Below are 17,138 nucleotides of genomic sequence, written 5' to 3'. Positions count from 1 at the left end.
ACCCCTAGGCCGGCACCTCACTCATCATTCGGATTGCTCGCTCCAGGGCTATGACCGACCGCCAGCTGGGGCACCACCACCAGCCCAGAAGGGCGACCCCCACCAGCTTGTCATACAACCCGCTGGTAAAGGGTGATGGACTAAATTACAACCTGGGCTTACACAGCTAATTCAACTAAACCAACCCAGGCCAGGGGAAGGGCCCTGCTCTCTGCCACCAGTACTCACCTGCCGCCAACCACTTCCACAGGGACGGGCGGGCGGGGAAAATCCTCTCGAAGTCTGGAAGCAGGAAAAGAGGCCGGGACCACTGCAGCATGGACCCATAAAGGTAAGCACACTCTCCGCCCCTCATATTGCAACAAAGTAACACATTTCTCCTGCAAACTCCAGACTTCTAATTTGTTAACCCTTAGTTTTGTTACAGTCCCATTAGAGGGCCCTCCACTGTCATAAGGGGTTAAACTTCTTAATACGTCATTTAGTTTCCAAGCATATCCCACCCCCACCCCCCCCCAAAGAAAGACACAACAACTGAGTTGGGAAAAGACCGGTCACGGTCACGTTTATTAAAACGTAAAACTTTATGAAACTATTCTATAGTTTCATAGGCAACTTAAAACCTGAACTTTGTAAACGTTCCATATATCCCTAACTAACTATCCCCTACCAACAGCCGGTCAAAGCCCCATACGGTACCTACAGCATAGCACGGATTGCTGACGCTCATTTGCATGGAATGGATGTAATATTTGAGCTCTTCGGCCGTACTTTGAGGAGGGGAACCCCTAGGCCGGCACCTAGCGGGCGTCACCCCTCCCCATTCCCCAAGGCTGTCACTCATCATTCGGATTGCTCGCTCCAGGGCTATGACCGACCGCCACAAGAGAACGAATACTCTTGCCACCAACCCAACTGACATAACAGACCCCCCAACCACAAGATTGTTAAATAACGTTGCGTTGACGTTGCGTTACAGGCTAAAATGCTTCCGGTATAGCAATACCAACAAGACTCATAATGGATGCGTTACTGTTTTTACACGGAAATGGACATTTTTTCAGAGTTAAAACCGTAACGCAAAACTCGTAATCTAGCCGCATATATTTTTCATTCTTTATGGATCTGAGGCATTATGACTTATAAAAGTATATTTATTTGGAAGGCTGGTTGTTGTTTCAATTATCTCAGGTTAGTGCCTGGATAGAGGCACTGTGTTCCATCATTCTCTGTACTGAAAGGTTGTGGCAATAAACTGACCATAGGCAATAACGTTCTCTCTTGTGTATCTTACAAACTAGTTATGAGGGCGTATCTAAGGGAAAACACAGCAACAAATTTCTTCTGAAAAAAAGCACACAAGCTAAAGAAAATTATCCCTTTAGCATCTAAATCATGAGGTATTCATGACAATTATATATATATATAATTGACAGCACCACCTCCTAAAGAATCTTCCACTATATTTAAACAAGTGCACATGAACCGTATGTCCAATACCCTCAATTATCATAGATAACAACCCAGGCACTTGACAAGGATATATTAAAACATAAAACTTTACTAACAAAGTTGAAGTTTAATGAAATAAACGTCAAATAATAAATCTAACGCCAAATCAAATGCTCACACACATATGCCACATGCACACAAAAAAATTACAAAAATACAAAAAATCACATTCATACAAAAAAAAGACAAAATAGAAAGTAAAAATTTCCCAAGGCCAGTCGTCATCACTAATTTCCCATAGTTTATTTCCATTAAAGAAAAGCATGCTCTGCCCGGACCATCAAAGCTCATCCAATAATGATGATATTTGTTTTATTATAAGAAATCACCTCTATAGACGGTTATGGATATATAAGCTGAAAGTGATAGTTACACCATTTTTTTTGCCCTCTCTGAGATATGAGTGATTTATCATAACAAGACACTGCAAATATCATCATTAATGTATGGAATGTTATTGTCCGTTCTGAGCATGCTTTTCTTTAATGGAAATAAACTTTGGGAAACTAGTGATTACGTCTGCCTTCCCTTGAGACGCCATGGGGAATTTTGAGTATTTTCTATTAATTTTGGGACTTTTGTCCTTTTTTTGTATGAATGTGGGATTTGTGTGTAAGTATATGATTTGGGGGTAGGTTTATTATTTGACGTTCATTAAATTAAACTTCAACTTTCTTGATAAAATTTTATATTAATTAATAATAATTAGCACGCCACATGTAATATGGCCCGTAGTGTGTCAAGCTTGGTTGAATTTTCAGGAGGGGAGTTATGTTAACAAAGGGTGTAGATATGCGAGGCTAGATCACAATTCTTTAAATTTGATGTGACTGTTAGGGATGGGCGAATGTGTATATTTCCAAATTCGAATGTTAGAACGAATGTTATTACCGAAATTTGAATTATAAATCCGAATGCTGATAAGAACTAATATTGTTAAAAATTCTATAATCGAATGCTATTTACAGTTTTCGAAAGTCACTTTCGAATTTGAATGTTTATAATTATATTGAATGTCCACATTCGAAATTTCGAATTTAACATTCTATTTAACAAATACTATTCAGAAGTTCAATAGTTCATGTGGTAGGGAGGGAATCTAGTAAATTGATACATAATAGATACAAATATATCATTTTGAATGTTTCTATATAGAATATTGCATAATTCGAATATTACATTTAAAGAAAGCTTTAGAAATACTATTACAAATATAAATTCAAATTTTGCAAAATGAATATTTTCGAATGTAATCGTAAAATTCGAAACCAAACATTCGAAAGTCGAATGCTAGAATGTTATGTAAACATTCGAAATTCGATTCGAACAAACGAATGTGTTAAAATTCGTTTCATTTTTCGAATGTTGCCAAACATTCGCCCATCCCTAGTGACTGTGCCACTAAATACACTTTGGCAGAATCAGTAGTGCCTGATGAGTTTTAAATAGTCTTTTTATGGCTTCAGGTGTTTGATAAGCTGTTTGTAGATGTCTCCTGTTGAAAAACATTTTTTTTGCCCTTTTAAATTTAATAAGAAATGTATTCATATATTTCCTCTATTCCATGTAAAATAACATACATGTCTGCCAATGTTTTCCTTTTGCAAGCTATATAACTAGGTCTCCCCAACTTCTACTCCACTACTCCATATGCTGTCTACCTTTTCAATAGCGTTATAAATAAAAGAAGGCAAAATTAACTTAGAAAATGTATTGGATTGTAGGGACACACTACAGAGCACATATTAAAATGACCCATTAAACCATGATTCCATTCAAAGCTATCACAATCCAGTAGTAATCTAAGGACTTACTTGGTTAGTTGACTAGAACCCGAATTGCAGAATAAACTCACCCTTAATATGACCACTTCTTATAAGGACTGCTAGAGACAATAGTCCAAGCATGAGTACCCAAGGAACAGGGCGGAGGAGAGTATCAGTAGTGAAATTAGGAACAGGGCAAGGTCAGTTGCCTAAACAGACAGCAAACAATTGAAAAGGCAGCTAGCAAAGTCAATAGTCAGGTCAGGATCTGAAACTGAAATAAGCCAAAGACGCAGGCAGAAATAAAGCCAAAAATCAAGGCCATAGTCGAGTAACAGAGCAATCAGTAAACCAAGGAGCAGGCAAGTAGCAGTGCCTGGTACAAGCTAAATTATTGGAATGAAGGGGCACAATACAGAGCATTGATTAAAATAGCCCATGAAACCATGTTCCCATTTAAAGCTATCACAATCCAGTAGTAATCTAAGGACTTACTTTGTTAGTTGACTAGAATTCAACTTGCAGAATAAACTTACTATTACTGTGTCCACTTGTTATAAGGGCCGCTAGAGACAACAGTCCAAGCATGAGTAGCCAAAGCACATGGCTAAGGAGAGTATCAGTAGTGACTTTAGCAACAAGCCAAGGTTAGGTACCTAAACAAAGAACAAACCATTGAACAGGCAGGTAGAAAAGTCAGTAGCCAGGCCGGGATCTGAAACTGAAACAAACAGTAAACCAAAGAAGCAGGCAGAAGCAAAACCAATAATCAAGGCCAGGGTCGAGTACCAGAGCAATCAGTAAACAAAGGAGCAGGCAAGTAGCAGTGTCAGGTACAAGCTAAGGTAATACATTAAAGGAAGCTTGAACAGGTATTTAAGGAAAACCAGAAACTGCAGTGGTAGAATGACCAAGCAGTAAATAACAGAAACTGCAGTCTTATAAGTGGTGCTGATTAGGTAATGAACACCAGCTGGTAAATCAGGAGTGCAATTACAGGAACCATATGAATACAGGTACCAAAGGATACAACAAAGGATGCAAATGAGTAGGTAAAAATAAAGATAGTTTAACAGGTAAAGCAGCAACCAGCAAGCACAAAATCTTTAGGTTTATGGTTCAAATTCACCTAATGCCTTCATGACCGCCCGCACCAAGTAGTCTGCTTTTTATATCAAGGCTTGGATAGTACCATGGAAAGTAATAAATGCCTAATGTGTTAGTTTTAAGAAAGCTTTAAACTGTAATAACTAGTGATGTCGCGAACAGTTCGCCGGAGAACAGTTACCGCCGATCTTAGGTTGTTCGTGTTCGCCGCGGCGGACGAACATATGCAATGTTCGATCCGCCCCCTATTCATCATCATTGAGAAAACTTTGACCCTGTATCTCAGAGTCTGCAGACACATTTCAGCCAATCAGCAGCAGACACTCCCTCCCAGACCCTCCCAGCTCCTGGGCAGCAGCCATTTTAGATTCATTATGATCCTGCATTCTTAGTGAGAGGAGTGATAGTGCGATTTTATAGGGAAATTGATAGCTAGGCTAGTGTATTTAGTGTCCACTACAGTCCTGAAGGACTCATCTGATCTCTGCTGTAAGGACAGCACCCCAAAAAGCCCTTTTTAGGGCTAGAACTTCAGCCCAAAAAGTCCTTTTTAGGGCTAGAACTTCAGTCGTTTTTTTTGTTATCTAATTGCATTTGCCTGCCTGTCAGCCTGTGTGTGAGGCTCACAGCATATACTGTGCCTACTTGCTCACTGCCTTCACTCATATCTGGTGTAACATTAGTGTAAATTAAAAAAAAAAAAAACTTTTACATTAGTTTGCTAGTGTAATCTAATTTCATTTTCCATCAGGCCTGTGTGTCAGGCCCACAGCATATACTGTGATTAATTGCTCTGTCTGTGCCCCCACTCCTATCTGGTGTAACATTAGTGTAAATTTTTAAAAAAAAAATTACATTAGTTTGCTAGTGTAATCTAATTTCATTTTCCATCAGGCCTGTGTGTCAGGCCCACAGCATATACTGTGATTAATTGCTCTGTCTGTGCCACCACTCCTATCTGGTGTAACATTAGTGTAAATTTAAAAAAAAAAAAATTTACATTAGTTTGCTAGTGTAATCTAATTTCATAAGGGGTTAAACTTCTTAATACGTCATTTAGTTTCCAAGCATATCCCCCCCCCAAAGAAAGACACAACAACTGAGTTGGGAAAAGACCGGTCACTGTCACGTTTATTAAAACGTAAAACTTTATGAAACTATTCTATAGTTTCATAGGCAACTTAAAACCTGAACGTTGTAAAAGTTCCATAACTCTTGGCGGCATATATCCCTAACTAACTATCCCCTACCAACAGCCGGTCAAAGCCCCATACGGTACCTACAGCGTAGCACGGATTGCTGATGCTCATTTGCATGGAATGGATGTAATATTTGAGCTCTTCGGTCGTACTTTGAGGAGGGGAACCCCTAGGCCGGCACCTCACTCATCATTCGGATTGCTCGCTCCAGGGCTATGACCGACCGCCAGCTGGGGCACCACCACCAGCCCAGAAGGGCGACCCCCACCAGCTTGTCATACAACCCGCTGGTAAAGGGTGATGGACTAAATTACAACCTGGGCTTACAGAGCTAATTCAACTAAACCAACCCAGGCCAGGGGAAGGGCCCTGCTCTCTGCCACCAGTACTCACCTGCCGCCAACCACTACTTCCACAGGGACGGGGGGGGGGGGGAAAATCCTCTCGAAGTCTGGAAGCAGGAAAAGAGGCCGGGACCACTGCAGCATGGACCCATAAAGGTAAGCACACTCTCCGCCCCTCATATTGCAACAAAGTAACACATTTCCCCTGCAAACTCCAGACTTCTAATTTGTTAACCCTTAGTTTTGTTACAGTCCCATTAGAGGGCCCTCCACTGTCATAAGGGGTTAAACTTCTTAATATGTCATTTAGTTTCCAAGCATATCTCACCCCCCACCCCCAAAGAAAGACACAACAACTGAGTTGGGAAAAGACCGGTCACGTTTATTAAAACGTAAAACTTTATGAAACTATTCTATAGTTTCATAGGCAACTTAAAACCTGAACTTTGTAAACGTTCCATAACTCTTGGCGGCATATATCCCTAACTAACTATCCCCTACCAACAGCCGGTCAAAGCCCAATACGGTACCTACAGCATAGCACGGATTGCTGACGCTCATTTGCATGGAATGGATGTAATATTTGAGCTCTTCGGCCGTACTTTGAGGAGGGGAACCCCTAGGCCGGCACCTAGCGGGCGTCACCCCTCCCCATTCCCCAAGGCTGTCACTCATCATTCGGATTGCTCGCTCCAGGGCTATGACCAACCGCCACAAGAGAACGAATACTCTTGCCGCCAACCCAACTGACATAACAGACCCCCCAACCACAAGATTGTTAAATAAACTTGCATTAACCTACCAAATTTTTTTATTTTTTTTATTTTATATTTGAGCCAACAATGCTCTCCTAATGTCTGCAATGAATATATCCAGCCCTTCATCCGTCAAATGCACCCCATCTGGGCGATATAGTTCCTTCCTGTCAGCCGTAATGCTCTCATGCCTGATCACAAATCCTGACGCTGCCATGACCGCTCTTCCCAACGCTCTGTTCACTTTTTTCCTGACATTATAGGCCGCTCTTTGCGACACCATAAATCTCCACTGCAGTCGTGCGACCACAAATGACCACCCCACTTTGACACCCTGCAGCCAAGCACACATCCAATTCACATCGGAAACCATACGTCTGATTAGGTCTAAGGCAGGTACAGAGCCCAGGTCGTTCCCCCCTACATGCAGAATCACTACTTTTGGCAAACCCCACCTCCTGTAGGCATCCTGCAAAAGGGAGGGTAGGTCGTTCCAAGATAAACCTTGCCGGCCGAGCCAGCGAACACTGGCCCTCGATGCCGCAAAGCCCAACTGCTGGCCTCCTGGGGAGTGTAGAGCCCTGATAGCAGCCCAATGCACAAATAAGTGCCCCACAATCCAAATGCACACAGGTGCCTTTCCCTTACCTAAAACAACAGCATATGGACTACTCAGCACAGGAAAAACACAGAACTATATCGAACTCAATGACACACAACCCCAATAGACCATTGCCCCCGGCCCCTTCTTCTCCATTACACTAACCAAACCTACTTAGGAGCCTTTAACGGCCTTACGTACAGTTTGTACCTATTTGATCACCAACGACCCAAACGCTTAACCTCTTCAACTGGTGCCCCTTTTGATACCGCGCTTGTCGCTGCCCCAATCCTTAATGAATGTGACGCGATCCTGGCTGGATCCAAACCGCACGCGGCAGCCGCCGCAGCAAGCGCCTTTCGAAACTGAAAGATTGACAAAGCGGACAAATCTTCGTGCACCAGAAACAGCGCTGCCCCAGATGGTCGCACCTGCATGTAGTTCCCTACATTAACTACCGGGCAACACTCCGGTATCTCACAGCTTTTTAAAGGAAGCCAGGCCCCTCTGGCTGCCTGATCCATCTTTGATCACGGAATGAACAGTAACAGGCTTCCTTCCGCCCATCTCACATGTTCTACTCGAACCCCTCCTTTTCCATTAACTCTCGCCGAGGATACTAGTTCGCTTACTCTCAACGCACCCGCAAAAGCCAGCGCAAACGCTGCCCTAAACAGTAACACCTCATAGGTGCCTGTGCAAACGCCCTCGAGTGCACCTACCAGTAGCCTCAAACGCTGAGGCGTGATAGGTTCCCTTTTATCCATTGTCTTGGGCTCAGACCAGCCCCATCCTTTCAACACCTGCCTTACCAAAAAGGAGTTGGAGAACTCCAGTAATGTCAAGGTATTACTAAAAAATGCCACTGCCGCCAAGCGGCTTTGTGCCGCTGGTCTGGACAACCCTCTTTTCTTCAAGCAACCCAGCCATTCCAACACATGTACCTGATTGGCCTGATGTGGCCCAAAGCCCTTCTCAGTGCAGAATGCCACCCAAGCCTTCCAATGATTCTCATATGCCGACCAGGTCTTTGGCGCTAAGGACACCTTCAGTAACTGAATGATTGATGCCCACTTGTCGCTAGCTGCCAGAGAAACAATAGGCAAGTTAGATTCTGGGTTGCCGCACTCGGCGCCAACCTCCTAAATTCCTCCCACTTGAATCTAGACAATGCGTTGGCCAAGCTATTGTTTACCCCAGGCACATGGTGTGCAGTAAACACCACGTTAAGCCGCAAACAACGTAGCACCAGGTACCTCAGGTACCTGACCACCACTGGCGAAGCAGCGGACAACCTGTTGATAGCGTACACAACGCTCATGTTGTCAGTCCAAAACACCACCTCCCTGTTTGCTAGCTTGTTCCCCCACAGTTCAACAGCCACTACTATTGGAAATAATTCCAATAAAGTCAATTTTTTTGTGAGTCCATTCTCAACCCACGAAACAGGCCACGCACCCACACTCCATTCCCCATCCAGGTACGCCCCGTAACCAAAGCCCCCCGCTGCATCTGTAAAGAGGTGCAGCGCGAGGTTCGACAATGGTTCTCTTCTCCATAAGCAGACTCCATTGAAATGAGAAAGGAACTCTTCCCAAACTTTGAGATCGTCCCTCATCTCACTAGTTACTTTAAACACTTTTGCTTTTGCCCCATGTCCTCTTAACTGCTCCTCCAATTTTCTATTGAAGACGCGGCCCATAGGGATCGCTCTTCCGGCAAAGTTAAGCATGCCCAATAGCGATTGCAATTGCTTCAAGGAAATACTAAACGAGCTCGCAACTGTCCTGACTAATGCCAGCAACTTGACAACTTTATCCTGGGGAAGCCGACATTCCGCTGCCACAGTGTCGATTTCAATTCCCAAAAAAGTTAAGCATGTACATGGGCCTTGAGTTTTGTCCTCAGCAAGCGGGACACCAAATTCTGAAGTCACCGCTCGCATAACCCTCATGAGGTGCTCGCATTCCCCTGACCCCGCACGTCCTATCAGCAAGAAATCATCCAGGTAATGGGCAATCCTACCCATGCCTGCAGACTCTTGCACCACCCAGTGTAAGAAGGAGCTAAAACATTCAAATAAGGCGCAGGACAGAGAGCAGCCCATGGGCAGGCATCTGTCAACGTAAAATCCCCCATCAAACTTCAAGCCCATCAGCTTGAAGGCAGACGGGTGCAGAGGGAGCAACCTGAAAGCGGATTCAATATCCAGTTTTGCCAACATTGCCCCTCTTCCTGCCGCCTTAACAAGCTCCACCGCATCATCAAATGACTGATAATGTACGGAGCTCATTGCCGAATCTATTGCATCATTAACTGACGCCCCTTTCGGATACGAAAGGTGGTGTATCAGTCTATCTTTCCCAGATTCTTTTTTGGGGACTACCCCCAGCTGGGAGACCACCATATGAGGGAAAGGTTGGCGCAAAAACTTTGCCAACCACCCTCCCCAAAGCCACCTCCTTATTTAGCTTCTCTCGCACTACTTCTGGGAATTCGTATGCTGACTTAAGGTTGCGATGCACCGTAGAACCCCGCACAAACTGTTGTACAGGAATTTGGAAACCTTGCGTCAGCCCCTCCCGCAGCACCCCAGCCACTTCCCGGTTAGGATATCGCCCCAGCCACGGGATGATAGCCCCGCCTTAAGAGGCGTTGGGGCCCTTTCCACCAAGCCCACCTCTAGGGGCCCCCTTGTCACCCCCGTTCTCCTTTCGCTTGGCGCAATCGATCCCTGAGTGTGGTCCACCACAAACTTGCAGATGTGTCGAAAGGAGCAACTTGCCCCCCTGTCACACTGCTTGTCTTGAAACTTCCAGCATTCCCTGCCTCGTTTCCTTGCCCTCTGCACTGACCTTCCACTCCTTAACCTACTGCCAGCAGGTGGGGATGGAGATCTATCCGCCAGCAACTTTGATCACAAGTGCATCTCCTGCGTGCCAAAGTGCAGCAGCGGGTTTCCCACCATTTTTCTCCGGAAAGCCATATCATACTCCCTCCAGGCTCCTTCCTTGAAATGCTCATGCACATACTGAATTGTATCTGCATACTTAAACAAGTTATGCCCCTGGGCCAGCCACTTATCCACATAACAGGTGGCCAAGACCCTAAAACATTGGGGGTGATAGGTGCGCTACTGATAGCTGAAGGTATACTAAAAGTGTAAATGATATTTTATCAATAAAGGAATCATAAATATGTGAAATATATGTTGTAAATTACAAGGTGAAATATTTAAATTGGAATAAAAGTTTCCACAAAAAGCTGAAACTATATAGTGTGCGAATCTATATTGCCATATAATCTGACACTCTGGAAAGATATAAAGAAAGAATTTATATAGTCACTGTGTGTAGGAAATATATTTTATAAAAAAATAAAATGCATATAAACAATACACTAATTACAATAAAAACATCAAATTAGAGGGACGTCTCCCCAATAGCATAAAATATTCAAGATGTGAAAACATTGATCATTTGTAACACTTTAAATAGTGTTTACATATGCTGCCCCATACATAGAATTATGCATAAGTGTCCGTATCTTTCAACGTATAGGCAAGTTCAATATGGTATTCGTATACCCAGCTGTGTTAAGGTAGATGATAACAGTTCAAATGTGTATGAACGTTTTAGCCGAAGTTAGTTACAGAAAGTTATTTCTAGATTGATATTCTCTCTGGGTGAGGCAGGATACTATACAATATTGTCCCAATAAAATTGAGTACCTGTTTTTCTTCAGACCCGTCTTATAGCGTCCGATTCCCCTTCTCACCTGGTGACTGATCAGCGCTGCATGTGTCTTGGCGTCTGACGTCACGACTTGGTATCTCGGGTGGGATTGGCTGGAGATGTTAGAAGACAAACAATTTCTTGTAAATGATGGAATAGATCCTTTATGAGATGAAGATATTGTAGAAAAATCCTGCACTTAGTGCTAGATGCACGCAGGACTTTGGAGGTTCCAGTAGGAGTATAATAGACAACCCAGTTTGTTACAGTATTGAAACTGAAATCATATGGTATCCAAAAAAGAAAGTCTCTTTGTGTATTATATTTCACACAATTGTAAGGTCAGCAGTCACAAGGTCGACGCGTTTCGCTCAAAATCAAAAGCTTGATAAAGCTCTTTTGAGCGAAACGCGTCAACCTTGTGACTGCTGACCTTACAATTGTGTGAAATATAATACACAAAGAGACTTTCTTTTTTGGATACCATATGATTTCAGTTTCAATACTGTAACAACCCGGGTTGTCTATTATACTCCTACTGGAACCTCCAAAGTCCTGCGTGCCTCTAGCACTAAGTGCAGGATTTTTCTACAATATCTTCATCTCATAAAGGATCTATTCCATCATTTACAAGAAATTGTTTGTCTTCTAACATCTCCAGCCAATCCCACCCGAGATACCAAGTCGTGACGTCAGACGCCAAGACACATGCGGCGCTGATCAGTCACCAGGTGAGAAGGGGAATCGGACGCTGTAAGACGGGTCTGAAGAAAAACAGGTACTCTATTTTATTGGGACAATATTGTATAGTATCCTGCCTCACCCGGAGAGAATATCAATCTAGAAATAACTTTCTGTAACTAACTTCGGCTAAAACGTTCATACACATTTGAACTGTTATCATCTACCTTAACACAGCTGGGTATACGAATACCATATTGAACTTGCCTATACGTTGAAAGATACGGACACTTATGCATAATTCTATGTATGGGGCAGTATATGTAAACACTATTTAAAGTGTCACAAATGATCAATGTTTTCACATCTTGAATATTTTATGCTATTGGGGAGACGTCCCTCTAATTTGATGTTTTTATTGTAATCAGTGTATTGTTTATATGCATTTTATTTTTTTATAAAATATATTTCCTACACACAGTGACTATATAAATTCTTTCTTTATATCTTTCCAGAGTGTCAGATTATATGGCAATATAGATTCGCACACTATATAGTTTCAGCTTTTTGTGGAAACTTTTATTCCAATTTAAATATTTCACCTTGTAATTTACAACATATATTTCACATATTTATGATTCCTTTATTGATAAAATATCATTTACACTTTTAGTATACCTTCAGCTATCAGTAGCACACCTATCACCCCCAATCACTTACTCTATCGTTTGTTGAAAGACGGAAGGATCTTTCTAATTTTAGGTGTTTGGTAACTAACCTTTATTACCAGCGCACTACTATATCCTCTATATCCACAAGACCCTAAAACACTTCTGCCACTCCTCGAAGGTCTCGGGACTCCGGACCCTTTTAGGTCCGGTACTGTCCTCCGCCTTCTCCTTTTCCCTATATGCCTCAGCAGATAGCTCGAAAATATTGACATCTCCCTTCCTGGATCTTCTTGATAACCTTAGTTTTCAAGTGTCCATAGAGGGAGTGTACTAAGCAAGGGTAAGTGTCCCCTTGCATAGCCACTTTGCGCGACATAGGGAGAGCCGACTGCCCCGCGTCCAGCGTAGCTAGCTGGTTGTTAGCCAGCACCACTGGCATCTCAACCACCCCCAACTTTGCTTTCTCCTGCGCCGCAAACATCTTCTTGATCATCCTAAACATACGCTGCTGGCCTTTACCCACTAGTCCTAAAGCTTTCCCACTTTCTGAGTCAGACCCACTGGATGAAGAACCCAAATCAGCGTGTGTGTGTATAGGAAATAAAGGCTCACCTATTCCTGCTTGCTGCACTGCCGCCGCTGAAGTTGATGGCACCTCGACATGCGCTGCTGCTGTTCCTTGAGTCAGCTGGGTATCCACCTGCGGTTGCGATGCACCTGGCCTCCCTGCGGCGCTAGAAGTACTGGCCGCCATAGTTCCCTGTGAAGAAACAGAAAGATGGGGAGTACTCTGGGAAAAGGATGGAGCCCCAGTGAGGCCCCCCGTCGCTCATCCCCGGGCTCCCACCTAAGCTAACGCCTAGCGCCGTGGAGACCACCCTCTGCCAATTCACATTCTCAGCTTGAACACCCCTCACTGGATCGCTAGGGCTCAATCCTGCCCCCACAGCCCCCAAGGTCATTGAAATGGATGTCTGCCCTTGCTGTACTATAGGAACTGAGCTTGTCAGACCTCCCACTGACATAATTGGTGCAGATGTCAATCCTATCTGGCTTGAAGAGACTATGCCCCCCCCCTTGTGCAAACACATACTGTGCCCCTGTCTGATTAACAGCCATTTGAGCCCCAGTAAAATTAGCCACATTCACACTAGCGTTGTGCCCCATGTGCTGCCATTCACTCACATACTCAGAGGATCGCTGCGCAACTGCGCCCACACCATGTCCAATATGCATTCCCCTTGTCTGATGCTGCTGACTGTTGCTGCTCAGGCCTAGGCCCGTGTTATGCGCCTGTTGTGACCCCACCGGAACCTCTGTTCTGGCATTTAAGCACACCCCGCTGTACCCTGGCCCACCCGATGACCTCCTGATGCTGCTTGTTCCAAGGCCTGCACCATGCGTCTGCTGTGGCCCCACCGGAGCCTCCGCTCTGCCACTTAAGCACACCCCGCTGTCCACTGGCCCACCCGGTGACCTCCCCGGGGCCGCATCCTCCCCCCGGAGCCTCCCCAACTTACTGGGGGCTCCATGCTGGTAAGCGCTCCTGCTCCGTGTCCTGCGCCTCCCTCTGCCATTCTCAGAGTCCGCCTCCGATGATGACGTTGTGCGTGACGCGTCATCAAAGGAGGCGTGCCCTGTACCGGGCCTACGTGCCCTTAGGCCTTGAAGCCCTTGTGGATCAGCCCCGCAACCACGGTCCTCCGGAACAGGCCCTGCCCCCGCTGCCTGGGGCGACAGTGACCGGGCCAGCGCCAGAAGGGCGGTAATCGTGTCGGGGGGCAGCGCAGCCAAACGAGCCAGGCCGGACTCCTCCGGCAACTCATGTGGGGTAACGACGACCCCCACCTGTGGCACCGGCATGTCTAATGCCCTTGAAGTGTGAGCAAGGCCCGTACAGGCCCCGCTCCCCTCGATGCCAGCCCTACTGGGCCCTGGAAGCTCCACAGCCCCTGTAACCTGTATGGGGCCTAAACTACTTCCCCGCCCTACCTCCTCAGCCCTGTTAGTCCCTTGACAGCCCCCCGCCTCTAAGACAGATGGGGAATTAACTTTTTTGGGCCTTGCAGGGCCTTTGCCTTTCCCTCTTCCAACCCTAGCATTAATAATATGGGAAACTGGGGACCTGGTTTGGGGGTAGGCGGTACAACCTCCTCAGAACTGTCCCTGCTCTCTCCTGCAGGCCTCCGGACCTCTGCTGGACCAGATTCTTCCTCCCTGAACCTCCTGGGCCTCGCTGAAGTTCTCCTAGCACGCTCCATCTCAGACAGAAAATCCTCTCAAAGTCTGGAAGCAGGAAAAGAGGCCGGGACCACTGCAGCATGGACCTATAAAGATAAGCACACTCTCCGCCCCTCATATTGCAACAAAGTAACACATTTCCCCTGCAAACTCCAGACTTCTAATTTGTTAACCCTTAGTTTTGTTACAGTCCCATTAGAGGGCCCTCCACTGTCATTTTCCATCAGGCCTGTGTGTCAGGCCCACAGCATATACTGCGATTAATTGATCTGTGCCATCACTCATATCTGGTGTAACATTAGTGTAAATTTAAAAAAAAAAAAACTTTTACATTAGTTTGCTAGTGTAATCTAATTTCATTTTCCATCAGGCCTGTGTGTCAGGCCCACAGCATATACTGTGATTAATTGCTCTGTGCCACCACTCATATCTGGTGTAACATTAGTGTAAATTTAAAAAAAAAAAACTTTTACATCAGTTTGCTAGTGTAATCTAATTTCATTTTCCATCAGGCCTGTGTGTCAGGCCTACAGCATATACTGTGATTAATTGCTCTGTGCCACCACTCGTATCTGGTGTAACATTAGTGTAAATAAAAATAAAAAAAACCTTTTACATCAGTTTGCTAGTGTAATCTAATTTCATTTTCCATCAGGCCTGTGTGTCAGGCCCACAGCATATACTGTGATTAATTGCTCTGTGCCACCACTCATATCTGGTGTAACATTAGTGTAAATTAAAAAAAAACTAACTTTTACATCAGTTTGCTAGTGTAATCTAATTTCATTTTCCATCAGGCCTGTGTGTCAGGCCCACAGCATATACTATGATTAATTGCTCTGTGCCACCACTCATATCTAGTGTAAAATTAGTGTAAATTAAAAAAAAAAAACTTTTACATCAGTTTGCTAGTGTAATCTAATTTCATTTTCCATCAGGCCTGTGTGTCAGGCCCACAGCATATACTGTGTCTAATTGCTCTGTTTTTCACCACTTATATCTGGTGTAACATTAGTGTAAATTTTTTTAAAAAAACTTTTACTTCAGTCTACTAATGTAATCTAGTTTCAGTTGCCAGGCCAGCCTGCCACTGCCAGCCTCAGTGCCACCACTCATATCTGGTGTAACATTAGTGTAAATTTAAAAAAAAAAGTTTTTTACATTAGTCTGCTAGTGTTATTTAATTTTAGTTGCCAGGCCAGCCTGCCACTAGTGCCAGCCTGTGTGTCAGGCTCCCAGCATATACTGTGCCTACTTCCATCCTCAGTGCCACCACTCATATCTGTTTTAACATTAGTGTAACTTTTTAAAAAAAAACTTTTACATCAGTCTGCTAGTATTATTTAATTTTAGTTGCTAGGCCAGCCTGCCACTAGTGCCAGCCTGTGTATCAGGCTCCCAGCATATACTGTGCCTACTTCCATCCTCAGTGCCACCACTCATATCTGTTGTAACATTAGTGTAACTTTTTAAAAAAAAACTTTTACATCAGTCTGCTAGTGTTATTTAATTTTAGTTGCCAGGCCAGCCTGCCAGCTGCCACTAGTGCCAGCCTGTAACATTAGTTTAAATTAAAAAAAAAAAACTTTTACATCAGTTTGCTAGTGTAATCTAATTTCATTTTCCATCAGGCCTGTGTGTCAGGCCCACAGCATATACTGTGATTAATTGCTCTGTGCCACCACTCATATCTGGTGTAACATTAGTGTAAATTTAAAAAAAAAAACTTTTACATCAGTTTGCTAGTGTAATCTAATTTCATTTTCCATCAGGCCTGTGTGTCAGGCCCACAGCATATACTGTGTCTAATTGCTCTGTTTTCCACCACTTATATCTGGTGTAACATCAGTGTAAATTTAAAAAAAAAATTTTTACATCAGTCTGCTAGTGTTATTTCATTTTAGTTGCCAGGCCAGCCTGCCACTAGTGCCAGCCTGTGTATTAGGCTCCCAGCATATACTATGCCTACTTCCATCCTCAGTGCCACCACTCATATCTGTTGTAACATTAGTGTAACTTTGTAAAAAAAAAACGTTTACATCAGTCTGCTAGTGTTATTTAATTTTAGTTGCCAGGCCAGCCTGCCACTAGTGCCAGCCTGTGTGTCAGGCTCCCAGCATATACTGTGCCTACTTCCATCCTCAGTGCGACCACTCATATCTGTTGTAACATTAGTGTAAATTTAAAAAAAAAAAAAACTTTTACATCAGTCTGCTAGTGCTATTTAATTGCAGTTGCCTGCCTGCCAGCGTGTGTGCCAGGCCCACTTTCCAACTAGTGCCACCAATCATATTTGTTATAACAGTATTTTAAATATTTTAAAAAAAACTTTTTTGACTGTACCTGTACTCGATTGTGCCATACCTGTACTCGATTGTGCAAAAGTAAGTCATGGCAGATGGGGTCTTTCATGCTGCCGTGCCTGTTTGGGGTCGGGGACCCTCGTATAAAAAGGCTGAAGGAGAACGACCTGTACTGGGTGTCCAAGGGGGGTCTCCCTTCCTCTGTCCAAACCCAGGGGTGGCCA

The sequence above is a fragment of the Bombina bombina genome, chromosome 6, assembly GCF_027579735.1.
Source record: "Bombina bombina isolate aBomBom1 chromosome 6, aBomBom1.pri, whole genome shotgun sequence".
Taxonomy (NCBI): Eukaryota; Metazoa; Chordata; class Amphibia; order Anura; family Bombinatoridae; genus Bombina; species Bombina bombina.
The sequence above is the reverse complement of the archived record's forward strand: the minus strand, read 5'-3'. Positions refer to the sequence as shown.